Source organism: Peromyscus leucopus, chromosome 12 (genome assembly GCF_004664715.2).
Source record: "Peromyscus leucopus breed LL Stock chromosome 12, UCI_PerLeu_2.1, whole genome shotgun sequence".
NCBI lineage: Eukaryota > Metazoa > Chordata > Mammalia > Rodentia > Cricetidae > Peromyscus > Peromyscus leucopus.
In genome coordinates, this window is record NC_051073.1 from 80,574,573 (window position 1) to 80,586,870 (window position 12,298).

At 37.5% G+C, this 12,298-nt stretch overlaps 1 protein-coding gene across 1 annotated transcript in view; it reads left to right on the forward strand.

The window, feature by feature from the left end:
* LOC114710546 (sperm-associated antigen 6) overlaps positions 1-12,298 on the forward strand; it is a 110,509-nt gene that overhangs the window by 20,723 nt on the left and 77,488 nt on the right. The gene's annotated exons all lie outside the window — the stretch shown is intronic.

The following is a 12,298-nucleotide window of genomic DNA, read 5'->3' on the forward strand; positions in this document are numbered from 1 at the left end:
CTTTACCAATCCTATATCTGACAGACGACTGATCTCTAAAATATATAAAAACTCAAGAAACTAGACATCAAAGTACCAAATAATCCAATTAAAAATAGAGTATAGATCTAAACAGAGAATTCTCAACAGAAGAATCTCAAATGGCCAAAAGACAATTAAAAAATTGCTCAACATCCTTAGCCATCAGGGAAATGCAAATCAAAACAACTCTGAGAATCTATCTTACTTTGTCAGAATGGCTAAGATCAAAAACACTGATGACAACCTGTGCTGGAGAGGATGTAGAGCAAGGGGAACACTCCTCCATTGCTGATGGGAGTGCACACTTGTACAGCTGCTTTGGAAATCAGTATGGTGATTTCTCAGAAAACTGGGAATGAATCTACCTAATGATCTATCCATACCACTCTTGGGCATAAACCCAAATTATATACATTCATACCACAAGGACATTTGCTCAGATATGTTCATAGCAGCATTATTTTTAATAGAACCACAACCTAGATGTCCCTCAACCAAAGAATGGATAAAGAAAATGGTACATTTACACAATGGAGTATTACTCAGCTGTAAAAAACAATGATATAATTTTCAGGCAAATGGATGGAACTAGAAAAAAAAAAACTATCCTGAGTGAGGTAACCAAGACCCAGAAAGACAAACATGGCATGTACTCACTCATAAGTGGATATTAGATGTAAAGCAAAGGATAACCAGGCTACAATCCATGACCCCAGAGAAGCTAGGTAACAAGGAGGACTCTAAGAGAGACATGCATGGATCCCCCTAGGAAGAGGAAAATGATAAGATCTCCTGAGTAAAGTGGGAGTCTGGTGGGAGGGGGAGGAAGTAAGGGGAGGTGACAAGAGAACATGAGGGAGTGGTTTGGTAGAGTTGGGGGAGGGACAATGAGGAAGAGCAAGGAAAGAGATAGGAAATAAAGTAAAAAAAAAAGAATATCAGGACTTAAAGATAAAGTAGAAGATTCAAACAAAATAAGTACAGAATATGAAAAAAATTAAAAACACCAGAAAGAAGCATACAGGAAACGTGGGACACCACAAGAAAACCCCAAAACCTTTGAATTATAGGCATAGACACTTGGGAAAAGCATCCCAAGATAATGGCATAGATCAAATCTTTAACGATCACAGAAGAAAACATACCCCAAACTAAAGAAAGACACACCCATACAGATACAAGAACAGAGAACACAAAATAGACAAAACCAGAAAAGAAAATCCCTGTGGCATATCATGGCTAAAACACCAAGTACACATAATAAAGTGTTTTGAAAGCTGCAAGAGGAAAAAAAACCCATAAGTCACATATAAAGGAAAATGCATGAGAATAATAGCTGATTTCTCAGTCGAAACTTTGAAAGTCAGAAGAGCCTGGAGCAATGCATCTTAAGTTCTAAAAGACTATGAGGGCCAATCTAGACTAATATACTCCCAAAATCTATCTGTCATGACTGAAGGATAAAGAAAAAGAAAAAAAACTCTCTGTGACATAAACAGCCTGAAAGGTTTATATCCAACAAACTAGACCTAAAGAAAACACCAAAGAAATTCAGAATATTGTATTGGAAACCCAATAATAAATGGCTGAATTTCTGTTTTGAATTTCTAAATTCAGCTAAACCACAAAATTAAACCAAGGAGAAGTGAATAACTTCAAGAGACCTATAACAAATGAGATTGAAACAGTAATAAAAAGCCTTCCAGCTAAAAAAACTTCCAGGTCCAGATTGACTCACAGCAGAATTCTAGCCCGCAATTTACATCTAGTCCTTCTTAAATGGTTTTTTAGAAATTGAAATAGAAGGAGCACTCCCAGACTCTTTCTGTGAATCCAGTATCACCGTGATACCATGTAAAGATATAACCCACACAAAATAAAACCACAGACCAATATCCAAGATGAACATATACTCAAATATGCTTAATCAAATACCTGCAAACATAATAAAGAGATACATCAAGAGATTATCCACAATGACCAAATCAACTTTATCCCTGAAATGCAGATATGGGTCAATATAATGCAGGTCAATAAACATAACAAATTGCATAAAGACAAAAATCACATGATCATCTCAGTAGATGTAAAAGAAAGCCTTTGACAAAATCCAATGTATCTTCGTTATAAAAGCCCTATAGAATGTAGGGCTAAAGGGAATATACCTCAACACAGTAAAAGCAACATATGAGAAACCCACAGCCAACATCCTACATAGAGAAACATTGAAGCTATCCTACTGAAGTCAGGAACAAGACAGGGATGTCCTCTGTCCCCACCCCTTTCCAGTTGTGCTTGAAGTGCTAGCTGGAGCATAAAAGCAATAGAAGCAAACCTAAAGGGATACAAATAAAGAAGAAGCAAAGCTATTACTATTTGCAAATGGCATATTATTATTCGTCAGAAATTCCAAAATTCTATCAGGAAAAATTCTAGAAACAGTACACAAATTCAGCAATGTTGGCGGACACAGAATCAACTTGCTCAAATCAGATGTTTTTTTAGTAGAGTTTTCTATAACCAGCAACAGACATGCAAAGAAGCATGTCATGGACACACTCCCATTCACAGTAGCCTCAAAGGAAATCTAATGTCCAGGAATAAACCTAATCAAGGAAGTGAAGGACCTCTACAAAGAAAACTTTAAATCTCTGAAGAAAGACATAGAAAAGGACACTAGAAAATGAAAAGAAATTCCATGTTTATGGAGTTGCATAATTAACATTGTGAAAATGGCCATTTTGTCAAAACTATTTACAGATTAACTGGAATCCCAATTAAAATTCCCATCTCATTCTTCACAGAAATTGAAAAAAAAAATCTGTCCTAAAATTCACATGGAACCACAAAAACCCCTGATAGCCAAAACAATCCAGAGCAAAAAGAACAGTGCTGGAGGGTTACCATTCCTGATTTCAGATACATTATAGACCCATAGTAATAAAAGCAATAGTGTATCGCTACAAACATAGACGTGTAGACCAATGAAACAAAACTGAAGTCCTGAACAATAGTACATGTAACATTTGAGAAATATGCTAAAAACTGCAGCTCAGAAAAGAAAGCATCTTCAACAAATGGTGCTGGGAAAACTGAATGTCCACATGCAGAAGAATGAAATTAGACCCTTATTTATCACTTGCACAAAATTTTCTCCAAATGGATCAAAGAGACAAAAGTGAAACACAAAACACTGAAACTTGCCAGAAGAAACCATAGGCAGTTTTCTACATGCTATGGGTACAGGAAAGGACTTCCTGAATAGGTCTCCATTTGCCCAAGGATTAAGGCCAACAACTGACAAGTGGAACTTCATAAAACTAAAAAGCTTTGGCACAGGTAAAAAAACAATAAACCAACAGAAGGGGAAACACAGAATAGGACAGAATCCTTGCCAGGTACATATCTGACAGAGGATTAACATCCAGAATATGTAAAAAACTCAAAAAATAAAGAATCATAAAATGAATGACCCTTTGAAAAATGGACCTGGACCTGAACAGAGAGTTCTCAAAAGAAGAAAAAAAATGGCTAAGAAATATCTTTAAAAGTATTCACCATTCCTAGAAATTAAAATGAAAACAACACTGTTATTTCATTTTATCCCTGTCAGAATGACAACGATAAACAAAGCAACCTACCACCCTCATTCACTACTGTTAGGATTGCACGCTGGTGCAGCCCTTTGGTAATCAGTGTGAAGAATTCCCCAAAATCTAAAAATCTGTATGACCCAGCTATACCACTCACATATGCCCAAGGACTTGACATCCTACTTCACAGACACTTACTCAGTTATGTTCATTGCCGCTTTATTCATAATAGCTGAGAAATGGAAACATCCTAGATGTCCTTCAACCTATGAGTAGATAAAGAAGATAGAGTACAGGCACACTACAGAATACTATTTATTTGTACAGGGAAGTAAGATGGGGTCATTGCCAGCACAGAGGGGCTGAGAGGCAATAGAGAGGGGAGTGGCAGAGTAGAAGTGATCTGACCCTGGAGATGGGAAAGTGGGGGACACACTAAGGATGGAGAGGGAGGTAAATACAGAAAGAGGGAGGAGGGTAAAATAACAAGGCTGTCTGAATAAGTCAAACATGCTATTAACTTTTTATCAAAAACTTCTGTAGTACATATAATTCTGTATATAAATACACATATATAGTTTAAATGAACTTTCCTCTTTTAGGCTGACAATGCTCCCTCCTAGAGCTGAATACCACCTAATAAAACCCCCAATACCAGGCATAAGAAGCCCTATTTTGACTTGGTAAGGGCTGTCTAAGAGACTCCCAAAGCATACAGCCTATTGCTGTTGTCCTTGGTTGCCCCCTAGAAGGTAAGTTCTTACTGATGATGACACCATGTGCTTCAGATACAGGGTCTGGAGGCCTCTGTGCTGGAACTGACCCGAGTGACTCATTACTCAGGACTAACTTTTATGGTACCCGAAGGTGCCATGTAAGCTTCCAAAGGAGAGAGGCTGCCAACAGTATTATCCATCTGTGATGCCTATGAACCACATCAACTACTACCATGGCAAGATAACCCCAAACATGCCATAGTCACACATACACCTTGGCAGTAACCAACAGCTCTCGAATTGGTCTTAAATCCTGTTCAACAAGAGAGAAACCACGGTACTAGAAATCTAGCCAGCTACTCAGTGCTAGTGAAGTCATGGATACTGGAGAACCTCTCACCCCTGCTGACCCAGCACAACCCCTAACGACAACTGGTAAGTGTAGTCCCCACCCCTTGTTAAGGAAACTTCTCTTTACGACAGTCAGAAAACCACAGCACCAAAACCTACAACCAATCAAAATGCAGAGTTGTGGAGCTCCTTCCCAACTGATACATCTACCAGACATTCCCACACCTAAGGTTCAGGAAACATTGTAGAAGAGGGAATTAAAAGACCGAAAGAGCCAAAGGGTCATGGAGTTTGCTGTGAAACTGTGTCTCCTAGGAGTGTCAGAAGCTACACCCATAAAGTCATGCCAACACGACTGCCTAAACCTGAGCTGAATGAGGATGCGAGCAGTAGATATGACATATATATGCAAATGTACATATATGTGTATGTATACACATATGCATGACTGCCTAAACCTGAGCTGAACGAGGATGTGAGCCACAGATGACAAACGGTTGGTGGAGAGTACAGAGGGCCTCAACCTTATACAGAGAATTGTGGTAACTAAAGAATGCCGAGAGCAGGAGAAACAGTCTTTCCCAGGAAAGAGCACACCAGTTTGGTTATCTAATACCAAATGGTTAGTTCTGAAAACATAAGATTATAAGTAACATTATAAATACTGTGGTTATATTAGTAATATGTATGTATACACACACACACACACACACACACACACACATATATGCATGACTGTCTCAACATGAGCTGAACGCGGATGAGAGCAATAGAAATGACAAAGGATTGGTGGAAAGCATATATGCATGTATGTATATATATGTATGTGCACATAGTACCAATGAAAACAGAGGAGTAGGTTTATATACCTCTATATATGCATATATGCATACAGTAACAATAAAAACAGAGACTATGAGCTTGAAAGAGAACAAGGGGGGCACATGGGAAGGTTCTGAGTGAGGAAAAGCGAGGGCAAAATATTGCAATTATAATCTCAAAAATAAAAGAAAAACCTAATTAAAATTTAAAAATTGGTAACATATTTCTGAAATAATTTGAAATTAATTTTACTCTGAATTAGATTTTAACTGCTGTGAAATTTTGTTTTATTCTCCCTCTTACTAAAAATCTTATTGCAGAAATACTTTGAGAAAATTAGGAGGCTGAGAGTGGAAAATTTAAATAGTAACAACCAAAAAAAAAAAAAAGAAGAAAAGAAAGTAAAAGACAAAGAAATTACAGAAACAATGCCTTCCACAATATCCTCAAGAATATGCTAGGAGACCCAACCAAGCAAATGAAAGACTTGCATAATAAAAACTCTAAGACACTGAAGAAGGCATGAAAATATGGGAAGATTTCCCATATTCATGAATTAGTAGAATTAATGATCCTATCAAAAACAATCTACAGATTCAATGCAATCCCCATCAAAATTCCAACACAATTCTTTGCAGAAATTGAAAAAATAATCTTCTACTTTATATGGAAACGAAAAGCCCAGGATGGCTAAAACAATTCTAATTAATAAAAGAGCTGCTAGAGGTATCACTATCTCCAATTTTACTATTTCCAATTTCACAAAGTTGTAGTAATCAAACCAGAATGGTACTGGCATAAAAACAGGCATGTTTATCAACGGAATTGAATTGAAGACCCAGGCATAGGTCTATGCAATCTGATGTTTGATAAGCCAGAAATACACATTGGAGAAAAGACATCTTCAACAAATGGTGCTAGTCAAACTGAATGGTTGCATGTAGAAGAATGCAAATAGATCCGTTCTTATAACCCTGCACAAGACTCCAACTACAAATGGATCAAAGACCTTAAGGTAAGACCAGATACACTGAACCTGATAAGAAAAAAGTAGGGAAAAGCCTTGAACTCAACAGCACTGTTTTAGAAAAGTCTTTCTGAACAGGACAATAGCACAGGCACTAAAAACAACAATTAATACATGCAACCACATGAAGCTGAAATCTTTGTAAAGCAAAGGACATCATTATTTGAGCAAGGCATTTGCATATAGAATGGAACAAAAAGCTTTACCAATTTACATCTGATACTGAGTTAGTATCTAGGATATATAAGAACTAAAAACCCCGAAGATCAAGAAAAAACAATTGAATTAAAAAATGAGGTATAGAATTAAACATAGAGTTCTCAAAAAATGAAATACAAACGACTAAAAACACTTAAAACATTTTCAGCATCCCTAGCAACCAGGAAAATGCAAACTAAAATTACTTTGAGATTTCACTCTTATCCTGGTCAGAATGGCAAGGTAAAAGGGTACAGCACATGCGGTTAAGGAGAATGCCTATTCCTTGCTGCTGGGAGTGCAAACTGACACAATCCCTGTGGAAACCAGTGTGGAGGGTCCTCAAAAAGCTGAAAATAGATTTACCACAAAAATCTTATTACAGAGATACTTGGTCATTCATGTTCAATGTTGATATATTCATAATAGCCAGAAATTGGAAAAAGCCAAGATATTCATCAATTGATAATGGGAATGTGGTACATTTACATAATGGAATATTACCCAGCTGTTTAAAAAGATGAAATCATGAAATTCCCAGGTAAATGGATGGAGCTAGGACAAAACCATCCTGAATGAAGTTACTTAGACCCCCAAAGACAAATATTGCATGTTTTCTCTGATATAGATGTTAGCTTTTAAGTATTGTATTTGTTCAACTTGAATAATCACAGAGTTTAGGTAGCTGTGGGTGAGGAGAAATGGATCTTCTAGGGAGGGCTACTGTGAGCACAACAGCAGTGAACATGGATGAGGAAGTGTCTCTATAGTAGGGTGCAGAGTCCTTTGGGTATATGCCCAGGAGCAGTTAAGCTGGATCTTGAGGTAGATTTATTCCCAGGATCCCAAGGAACCAGCATTCTGATTTCTATGGTGGCTGTACAAGTTTGCACAGCAATGGATAAGTTTCCCCCATTCCTCACATCCTTGTCACATGAGCTTTCATTTGTTTTATTGATCTTGGCCATTCTGACTGGTGTAATATGAAGTAGTTTTGATTTGTATTTCCCTGATGACAAAGGTTGTTGGACATTTTAAAAAGTGTTCCTTAGTAATTTGTGTTTCATCTTTTGAGGCCTCTTTGTTTATTTCTGTACCCCATTTTAATTAGGTTGTTTTCTTTTTGTTTTTTAAAATTATTTTATTTTATAATTAATTTTACATATCAGTCTTGATGACTCATTTTTGAGTTCTTTGTATATTGTAGATATTAACCATCTATTGGATGTGTAATTGGCAAAGATCTTTTCCCATTCTGTAGCCTGCTTCTTTGTCTGAATAATGGTGTCCTTTGCCATACAGAAAGAAGCTTTTCAGTTTCATGAGGTCCCATTTATTAATTGTTGGTCTGTGCCTATGCTATTGGTGTCCTATTCAGAAGGTCTCTTCTATCAGATTCAGGGTATCTGGTTTTCTGTTGAGGTCATTGATCAGGTTGAAATTGAGTTTTGTGCAGGGTATTAAATATGGATCTATTTACATTCCTTTACATGACGAAATGCTAGCCATTTGTTGAAGAGGCTCTCTTTTCCCCCAGTGTGTATTTTTGGCTTATTTGTCACAGATGAGGTGTCTGGAGGTCTGTTAAATTATTTCTGGGTCTTCAGTTCAATCCAGTAGATCAACATGTGCATTTTTATGCCAAGACCATGCTGATTTATTACTATAGCTCTGTAGTAGAAGATGGGATGAAGGATGGTGATACCTCCAGAAGTTCTTTTATTATTTAGGATTATTTTAGCTGTCCTGGGATTTTATGTTTCCATAAGAAACTGAATTTTTTCCTTTCAATTTCTGTGAAGAATTGTGTTGGAATATTGATAGGGATTGTGTTGAATCTGTATATTGCTTTTGATAGGATGACCACTTTCACTATATAAAACTTATCGACATATGAACATGGGAGATCTTTCAATCTTCTGATATCTTCTTCAGTGTCTTAAAGTTTTTTTTTTTTAAAAAAATCATATAAGTCTTTTAGTTGCTTGGTTAGAGTTACCCCAAAATACTGTTTTTTGAGGCTAATGGAAAAAGTAATGCTTCCCTGATTTCTTCCTCAGTTCATTTGCCATTTGTATATAGGAAGGCTACTTATTTTTGTTTGTTAATTTTGCATTCTGCTACTTTGTTCTGTTCTAGAGTTTTCTGGTGTTCTATTAAGTTGTTAATACAAGATATGTCCATTTTTTTTTAACATAGACACTTATTGCTGTGAACTTACCTCTTAGCTCTCATTGTGTTGAAGAAGTTTGGGTATATTGTGTCTTTATTTTCACATTTCTGTCTCACCCCATTTTTTCATTCACTAGTGAGTTATTCAGTTTCCATGAGTTTGTATACTGTCTGTCATTTCTGTTGTTAATATTTAGCTTTAATCCATGGTGGTCTGATAGGACACAGGAGTTATTTCAATTTTCTTGTATCTATTGAGACTTGCTTTGTGTCCAAGTATGTGGTCACTTTTGGATAAAGTTCCATGAGCTGCTGAGAAAAAGGCATATTTTTTTGTGTTTGGGTGAAATGTTCTATAGATATCTGCTAGGTCCATTTGATTTATGACATTATTTAACTCTGGAATTTCTTCTCTGTTTAGTTTATATCTGGATGACCTGTATATGGGCAGAAATAGGGTATTAAAGTTACCCAGTATCACTGTGTGAGGGTCATTATGTGATTTTTAGCTTTAGTACAGTTTCTTTTATGAACTTGAATGCCCTTGTGTTTGGTGCATAAATGTTTAAAATTGCAATATCCTCTGAGTGGATTTTTCTTTTTATGAGTGTATAGTATCCTTCCCTATCTGTCATAATTAGTTTTGGCTTGAAGTCTATTTGTGTCATATATTAAAATGGCCACACTAGCTTTCTTTTTAGCCTTATTTACTTGGGATATCTTTTTCTATCCTTTTACCCTGATGTGATGTCTATCCTTGATGGTAAGGTATGTTTCTTGGATGTAGCAGGAAGACTGATCCATTTTCTAATCAAATCTGTGTCTTTTTACTGGGGAACTGAGACCATTGATATTGAAGATTATCAATGAGCAGTGTTTATTGATTCCTGTTATTTTGTTGTTGTGCTATGGTTCTTCCCATTTTGATTTACTGGTCTGCAATTATTTATTCTTTGTTTTCTTGGGTGTGGTTAACCTCTTCAGATTGAATTCTTTTCTATTGCTTTCTGTAGAGCTGGATTTATAGATTGCTTAAATTTATTTTATCATGGAGTACTTTTCTTCCTCCACTGATTGTGATTGACACTTTCACTGGGGTCTCTTAGAATTTCTAGGATATCTGTCCAGGCCCTTTTGGCTTTTATAGTTTACATTGATTAGTTAAGTGTTATTTTAATGGGACTGCCTTTATATGTTACTTGGTCTTTTTCCCTTGCAACTTTTAATATTCTTTCTTTCTTTTGCTTGTTTAGTGTTTTATAATTTTGTGTTGTGGGGACTTTCTTTTCTTGTCCTGTCTTTATTGTTCTGAATTCCTTTTTGTATTGTAATAGGCATCTCCTTCTTTAGATTAGAAAAAAATTTGTTTTGTTTCTTTGTTTTCTGCTTCCTTTCTTGTCTTCAGACTTAAGTGGCCAAGGGTTCTGGTGATTGGCAAACCTTCAGGTTCAGTAGGGTGTCTCTGCTGTTTGTTGGGCCTTGGGTGCCTAGAACCAGCCTGGCCTCCTGTAAAGCTGACGTCTGGGCCTATGGAGTCTGCTCATCTTCTGATTGATGTGGGTTGTACCTGTGCCTATGGCAGTCTTTATTGCAGCATTTATTCATGTACTCTCTGAGTGCCTTGATCATGTTTATTAATGCTATTTTGAATTCATTGTCTTGTATGTCATATAAATCATTATTGTGTGTGTGGGGACATTACTATGGGAGTACTCATTTTTTGGTAAAGACATTATTTGGTCATTCATATTTGTGTATTAGTTATGGGACCTAGGCATTTGGAGGTAGGTTGTTGAGTAGGTATTTGAGTCTCTGTTTCCAACTTTTAAGGTGGGTGACCAACTGCATGGGTCTTAGGATTCAGTCTTTCATCAATTCAGTGTTGATGTATGAATGGATTATCAGAAGTATTCTCTGCTCATCTTGAACCAAGTAAGGTTTCTAAGCTCAAGAGCATTCCTTCTATAAAGTTAGATGATTTTCACAGCCAGTCTTATGGAATCTGGAAGGAGGTGGTCAGGTCAACTGGTGCTTGCGGAGTTGATGTGAGCCTAGGATTCCACCAGAAAAGGAGTCGTAGGATGGAGCCATAAGGCAGACGGGGGATAGTGGTCCGCAGATAGACTGTAGGAATGGGGAAATGGTTGGAGGTATTAGTGTGGATTTAGTGTCCCTTCCTGCAGAGGTCCTTGAAAGGCATGGGTATTGGAGAGGTTGGTGATAGGAGTCTAGGCTTTCTGCCCATTGATGGGAGGGCACTGGAGCTCAGCTGGGGTGGAAGGGTTTAGCAGAGTGATTCTAGGGACCCTCTTGAAGCAGAGGTATATGGAAGGGGTGCAGGAAGTCAGGTGTGGGACACATGGTCCTCAGGCAGTGGTGCAGTGGTTGGAGTAGCCTGGGTTGTTTGGTGCCCCTTGCTTCAGAGGGGTCGTCTTTTAGACAAAGGAATGAGTGAGGTTTGTGGAGCAAGTCTACTGTTTCTATGTGGAGAAGAAGCCAGGTGTGCACAGCAGGAATAAGTGTGTTGGAAGGAATGGGCAGAGTTGGTGACAGGAACCTCGGCTTCCTGCCTATTGATGAGGGAAAGGGCACTTGGCAGAGATAGATGGGGTTAGTGGCATGAAGCCAGGGGTCCGTCCTATCTTTAGGAGTTCTGGAAGGAGTGCTGGAAGGCAAGAGTCAGCCATCCAGCTATGGTGGCTGTATTAATTTTCTATTGCTGTAATAAAACACCATAAGTCAACTTACAGGAGAAAGAATTTCTTTGGATTTGTGGTTCCAGAGGAATAAGAGTCTATCATGATGTGAGATAGGACTGGAAACTGCAGGCATGATGACTGTAACTGCAGTTCCCATCTTGAACTACAAGCAAGAAGCAAAGAGAGTCAACTGGAAGTGGTGAAGAGTTATTTTTTTACTCTCAAAACCTGTCTCCAGTGATATATTTCCTCCACAAGGCCACACCTCCTAACCCACTTCAAACAGAGCCATCAACTAGGAACTACGTGTTCAAGGACAGGAGTCTCTGGGGACATTCTCATGCAAACTCCCACTGTGGTACATGATAGTAGGAGATGCTGAAGATGTGCTGGCAGGAGGATCATGAGTTCATTAATATATTTTTAAAGAATTTGCATGATTTGTTTCTTGTCCAATTTGGTATGTTACATATCTATATATTTTTAGGGTTTCCCTTTGCAAACTAGGCTAGCTTTGAACTTGTGATTACTCTGCAGCAGCCTCCCAAATGCTGAGACTACAGGCATGCACTATGATGACTGGCTTTTAATTGTTTTTGCTGAATTTCTTACTCTTATTTTGTGTGTGTATATGCTAAATCACATGTTTTAAAATGTTTTATGTATGTAAGTGTTTTGCCTGCAGGTATGTATGTATAT